Here is a 7,404-nt window from a genome sequence, read left to right on the forward strand (position 1 = left end):
CACACACACACACACACACACACACACACACACACACACACACATACACACTTTTCTTTCTACGGTAAGTTTGTTCTTTAATTCTCAATAATAACTTCTAGAACTCTATTTTGAAAATCCACTTCCCCATCATATCCTACAAAAGTCCCAAATCAATCTCTAGTTTGAAGTGTATCCTTGCAGACAAGCCAGTGTTCTAGCGTCCCCACTGAAAAAAGTGGGAAAAAAATAATGTCAACTAATCTAATAATTAACTGCTGGTCCCCGTCTTTTTCCTCTCATGGTCTGGAGAATGATAGTCTGCTGCTGCTCCAAGTGAGCCCGTATCCTGTGCCTCGCAGAGCTCCCTATGTCCAAATAAGGAACAGAGGCAGTTAAAATGTGGAAAATTAAGAAAATGCAGAACACATCATTAACTCATACGCTCAGGAAGCTGTGGCAATCGTGACTTCTCCTCACATAAGGCCCACTATAGAAGAAATATATATTCTAATTATTTCCAGTTTAGATACTCCCAGTGTGCAATACACAGCCTCAACGACTCACTGTAGAAGAAAGTAAAACTGGGCAGCGAGAAGGCAAGAAGAAAGTTAGAGCTAATGCAGAACATTCACAAACCATCCTCACATTGCCCTGAGCAAAACTCTTCCTTTTATTTTACAGAAAAAGCAATTGATTTCCCTTATGCACAGCCTCTGTGTTCAGATTCTGTTTACTCGTGAGTTTTGACAGGCTTACTCCAAGCAGCTTTGCAAATCAGCTGCTCCCCTCACAATCTCCATGCTTATAATTCTTTTAAGTTGAAGGGAAAATGCACAACGTCCAGGGCTTTCTGGGTTGCAAGGCAGGCAGCAGGAACTGTTGACATAGTTTACTTTTTGCATTGGATTTTCAATTATAGAGAATGCCATGGCTAAGAACTTTGATTCAGTGCTCCCCTTGCTTGACATCTATCAAGCAACAGAAAGGGCACCTAGCCACTTCTACTCAGTTCAGGGTGGAAAACTCTGCAAAGTGGCTGATAAGGTCTCTGTATTCCTAACTCAATAAAAACCAAACAGGAGTTTTAAGTCCACAATCATCTGTGATTTGGCAGTTAAACCATGGGGAAGGCTCCATGGAGTGGGGAATATAGAATTCACCACTCAGTATACAATAATGCCTACAGACTCTTTCATGGGCATAGTCCACACTCCTCTTGCCTCCTGAGATGAAAAAACTAAAACAAATTAAAAGAAAAATCCTACCTCATTTTCTTCCAATGATTTTGTTACCTGTTGTTGTCTTTTTATGCTTAATAACTTTATCCTCCCAAGTTTTATCACAATGGTTGTTTATATTGAAAAGCTTTGGCACTGTTTTAGGCTGAAGAGTAGCTAAGATTTATGTTGATCTTGGCCAAATGGGTTGAAGAAATACCTCTATGTGTATGCATATTTTCTGATGTTTTCTCCATACAGTCATTTTACTAAGTTGAAGAAGGCACGCAGCTTTTATTTATTGTGACTTGCAATTTAAACCTTTTATCTCCATGGGAGACCAGTGTTTTTCAGGAAAAGAAATCCACCTTGAAAATAATAATTATAGGATTACTGTTATAGCATGACTTTTCACAAAAGCCCTCCTGATTCTAGAAGCCTTGATTGGACCTGAAGCAAAACCATGATTATGATATGGCAGTATACAGGTGTGATACCTGAATGTGTACCAAGGAGAAAATATCCTAGAAAAATTGAACTGTCTGGGGACAGAAAGAAAAGTCACAAAGCATGCAACCTGCCCCCCTCCCCTGAGGAATCATTATGAAGATGGGCCTAGGTTTAACTAGCCCTTCACCCCAGTCACTGTGTTTGCCAGCTATGTGAATTCTTGCTGGTTCCCTTATTTCACATGTCCAATATATTTACTGGCAGCTCTTCCTGACTCGCGTGCTTATTCTTCAAGACCTGAATCATAGAGTACTGTCACATCTTCTTCTGAAAGAGACATCTATGGCATAGCTGCTGCAAGAGCTCCCCTTGGCTCTATCTTCCCTACCTCTAGCACCCTCCTCCCCAGCAGCCACATTCCAGAAGGAATGTGTCTGTCTGTCTCTATGCTCTCCTTAGAGATACAACTCAGCAAGGTGTCACCACCAGAAATGTCTGTTACATGAATACATATGAAATCATAGCAAAAATGCGTATTAATATGCACCTACAGATCCATGCTACTTTAAAAGTGAATTTTCAGAAAGGTTGCTGCCAGTTGCTCCTAATTCACTGTGAATCATAGTTTACGTTTTAAATTTTTCTTAATGGAAGGATCACTGTTTGCAGATTTTTTTTAAAAATTGCTTTACAAATATCAATTACTGTATAGGTTAGTTTTGGAATATGTGTCTTCTCATCAAATTTGAAGTCATGTTTGACTGCTGTTCACATAGTTTTTACTTCGTTCATGATTTCTCTGTTGGAAAAAAAAGTCCACTTAAATGTGTGTGTAAGATCGTTAGCACGTTTTATACGACCTGTTTCAGAGCAAGGTGGGCTGGATTTCCTAGGATAACTTACAACAGCAACAAAAACATATGGAAGCGAGTGGCCAAGACTCATCAAGAAAAGGAGGAGAGAGAGAAGGGGAAAGCTAGGAGTGGGAAGGGAGAAGAGAGAAATTATAAGAAGAGCTAGAAGATAAAAATAGAAAGAAGAGGGGAATTGACGCGGTGAGAAAGCAGAGAGACACAGGTCATCCATGATATAATGAAGTCCGTAAGCGTGGCATGCTCAGAGTTCACCCTGCCAACAACAGCATTAAAATTTAAACCTGAGCTGTTCAGCATCCAGAACCATATCTCCTCAACACCACAAATAATCTATTTTATGATAAAAACTTTAGTTCTAGTGCACATCAGGACTCTGTACTTTCGTTGCTCCACAGACATATATTACATTTTTGAAATGAATATTTAGATTTTTTTATATTGCATAACCATTAGTAAATACTTGAGGCTATAGCATTTTATGATATCATATACTATCATGCATTTTATAGTTTTATATAATATTTTATGTGGTATATTTATTTTTATAGTATGTTTAATACACTTTTTAAAAATTCATTCTAAAGTTACGAATAGCTCAAAGGCCATTCTTATAATAGAGTATTCTGATTTCAATTATGCAGTCTCATGGTGGAATTCTATACTTGTAATATTCTTGTTTCGGCTTAAATAATTCCCATTATAATTTTGTATGGCTGGCCTTGTGGTAATTAATCCCTTTAAATCTCACCTTTCTGTTGAAGCCTTTAACTTATTTAGGAAGGACAGTGAGGTCAGGTGGACCTTTCTTCCTCTGGGCATTGTGATTGCATCATCCACTCTTTGATGACCTGCAGAGCTTCAGCCACAAACTGCTGACAGCCTCCACCAACTTTCCAAGCATTCTTGCTGCTTTCAAAGTTCTCTTTGTCTTTGAGTTTTGATATTTTTTTATTATAGTAATAAAAGGTTTTGGTATAGTCTCTTCTCTCTCTCTCTCTCTCTCTCTCTCTCTCTCTCTCTATCTATCTATCTATCTCTCAGCAATTTTTCTTGGAAGGTTTTGGATTCATCTCCTTGAACCTTCATGTCTTACTCTAGGTTTGAGACATTTACAGCCACTACTCATTTGGATACACTTCCTGTCCAGCTCTCCTTTCCCATCCTAATGTGTTGCTGCTCTTGACTGTACCCTGCAACTTCCTCCTTTCCTCCTCCTTCTTCTTTCTTTTCTGAGTGGATGAGTCATCCGCCTTGAAGTTCATGTCCACTACTGAAGCTTTCTAGTGCATTTTAACTTCTTTCATTGCATTCCATCTGTTCTAAAATTTGCTTTTCATCATATAGGCTATCTGTTCCTTGTTTGCCTAATGTTAAGCTGTCTGTTTATGTTCCTTTAAGGCTCATTGGGTTTCTCTGAAACAATTATATTTCTCTTTTCCATCAGGAAATTCATGTATCTCCAATTCTTTCAGTCCAGTTACTAGATATTGACTATAGTCCTTTGCTTAGTTCTGTAGGACAAAATTAGAGTTCTCCTTGCATATTTCAGGACTAGCTTTAGTGAGGGAAAGTCTTTGTCTATTTGGTTTTGGGGAGGCACGTAAGACATACTGTAGCATCAGGTGTAGGGGCTTGGGTACCAGGTGCAGGAGACTATAATAGCTTTAGCTTAGCAACAGAGGATCATTGTCTTTATAAGTCAACTCTAATTTTACTCAGTATTAGTTTTTAATTTTCTTCTATTTGATTCAGTTTTTTCCTACCTCTTTGGTTGTAAACACTAGATAATTTACTATTGTGTTCTTTTTGTAAGTATAGCATAGATATGTTTATACTGTTACTTTTCATGCAGTTTACTTTAATTTTAGATATTTTATGTGATATTTACGACCTTGATTTTCTTTTAAATCTCGTTCTAAATGTACTTTATAGTTTCTCAATGCTGCGTTTGCTGTGGTTTTTCCCTCATTCTAATTTCACATATCTTGTGGTCAGTGTCCTCTTCATAAAACTCCAGGCTAACCATGAATAGTGACTCCAGTCTAATATCATGATAAAAAAAGTAGACAAAGATGAATTGATATTTTATGGCTGCTGGCCACGAAATGCCAGGGTTGTCAAAATCATCAAAAACAATGAAAGCTTGTAGAGATTAAAGATACATGGCAAGTAAACATGACATATCACCTTCGACAGAATCTTGGAGCAGCAAGAGGAGAAACAAGGAAAGAAAAGGTGAATTCAGTGCAGGGTTCAGATAGTGGTAACATATCAGTGTTCTTTCCTTAGCCAGGAGGAAGATGCCATGATCACAGAAGACATCAAGAGCAGGAGAAAACAAATGATCATTTCATAGGAACTCTCCAGTGTCTTCAAAGGACTTCTAGAAACACAAAACTATTCTTCAGAAAGATCATTTGAACTTTAAGAATGCTAAACCAAACAAAAACAAAATACTTTTCCATTCCCTGTCTCTCCACTCAGCACACACTGCTTATGTCCCCATCAGCAGGTACCATTTGGCCAGTTCTGTTCTCCTCAGCCCTTACACATCACTCACTGTTTCCCTATTTCTCTTACCCCACCATGGAAACTTTCTGTAGGTCCTCCAGAATTCAACCAGGATCACTCAGGATGGTGTTCCCATATACTGCTTCCAAGGTCCATGGATCATTCACTCTTACCCACTTCATAGTTCAATGTAAATATTTTCATTAGAGTGATATACTTATGAACAGTTTTTTAAAAGTATAACGTCTCCAGGGTTCCTCTTTATTCTCTGTTCCCCCCCCCTTTTTATATATAACACATATAAGTTCATGTAACACTCATATTCACATGGTATTGTTGTTTCCATTCATTAAAACCTCATCACTTTAGAGTGGTGATTTTTTCATGGTTTAATCACTAATGTGTCCCTCATAACTAAAAACATAATTACATAGTAATAATATAATGAATGTTTATTGAGTTAACCTAGTCCTATTGGGATGGGTGATGATCCCAACAAAAATGGTACCAATCTGGCTTTGGTGTATAGCAGTGAAGATGAAATAGACTAGACAGTTTCTGGATGTATTCAGAAATGGGATATGTTCATGAAATTGGCATTAGTGGTGAATTAGATGTAAGGCTTTTTTCAGAAAAGGAGACTGCAAGGGTAACTCTTGTATTTTTGATGAAGGTGGGACCATTTAAATAACCAAGGAAGACTTCATGGAGGCATTTGAGGACAAGAAACCCAGGAATATGTTTGAAATATTGGATCTGAGACATCCAAACCTTGACATTCAGAATGAGTTTAGACTGAGAGGAGACTGGAGCTAGAAACAGTGGCTTGAGCAACATCAGTGAACAGACGGCCTTAAAAATGAACTATACAACTGCCAAGAGATAGACCACAAAATAGTGGAGAACCAATTGTATCTCACAAACTAAAGAATGAAATGAAGAGTTTCAGACTGCAAGGAATATTAAAAGATTAGGCCATGCACACAGGAGTGGAACTCTGATCAGAAGCAACACCAAAGCCTTTGTGAAGATATTTTAAGCAGAAAGCAGTTAGCAGTCTGTAATGTAGCTAAGAAGTCACTAAGATGAGAGGCTAAAGCCTATCGTTGGCTTTGGTAAGATGGAGACCAGAGATGCTCATCTATGTTTTGCTTCTACATTTCCTTTGATGTGTTAGGAAAGAGAGGACTATAGATAGGTATCTGGGAGAAAATAAAAAATCTTGAATCAAAGAAGTGATGACAGCCTGGAAGGAAGAGAAATGCAGAATCTGGGATCTCTTTGATTTCATGACTAAGATGCTAGCAAAGGTACATTTATCATAAGGCAATGATCTAGTACAGAACAGTGCCTATAGATGCAAATATGTGACTCCTGGAAGATTTGATAATGAAATAGTAAGTAAGAAAAAGAAATAAAACCAATGGATTCCATCTAAATTCATTCAAGAAACATAAAATGTTACAAATTAAGTAACGGTGATCAAGTTCTTAATTTATACAATAAGGCAGAATGAGTTAGATACTTCTATTAATACAAAGGTGTTTCAATTTTAATCTAGAAACTTCAGCTTTCCTGTCTATAAAACCCTGATATATTCAATATAACACAAAGGTTATGGAGAAAGGTTTAATTGCACAAATGTCAATTGACATAAACTTGACAAATTGATGGTATATTTTCAATAATTTTGCTTCTGAATAGAAAAAGATTAGGCAAAAGATGACCAAAGTGAAAGTTCAGACTTTGTCAGACCTCACCTCACATCCACACTCACCTCTGTTGTCTAGTAGCACCAAAGCTGACTAGAACAGCTAAGACAATGCGAGCAGAAAGGCATACTCAGATTCCATGTTTGTCAAGGGAGGCCATTGAACTACTTGGACAGGAAACCCTGGTTAGTTCTAGAAAAGATTGTGCAAAGCAGCCAGAGTAGGGAGATGCTCAGGAGATAAAATATATTGGAACTGGGATATATATGCCATACCTAGTATATATAAAGTAATCATTAAAATATGGAATTACTTCTGGAGATGGGAACCATAAAAACAAAAGGAAAAGTACAACATTGGTGCTATTAAAGGGAACTTAAGTGATGAGTGACAGCATCTTCTTTCCCCCAAGCTCCACAAGGCTAAGCCCCATGTCTGTCCTTACTTCACACTGAACATGTAGCATGTGGAAAGCAGTGTTCAGCAAGAATGGGTTGAAAGAATGAAAGAAAATGGTGATAAAGAGAGGAGGTTGAGAAGAATGGAAGGAACAAATAAATGGGGAAAAGGAAGGAAGGAGGCAATGGAGGAAGTTGTGCAGCCTGTGGAATACAGTCTGAGAAACATGGCTTGTTATTCCTATGTTCCCTTATTCTA

The sequence above is a fragment of the Grammomys surdaster genome, unplaced genomic scaffold (assembly GCF_004785775.1).
Source record: "Grammomys surdaster isolate TR1022 unplaced genomic scaffold, NIH_TR_1.0 129, whole genome shotgun sequence".
Lineage (NCBI taxonomy): Eukaryota > Metazoa > Chordata > Mammalia > Rodentia > Muridae > Grammomys > Grammomys surdaster.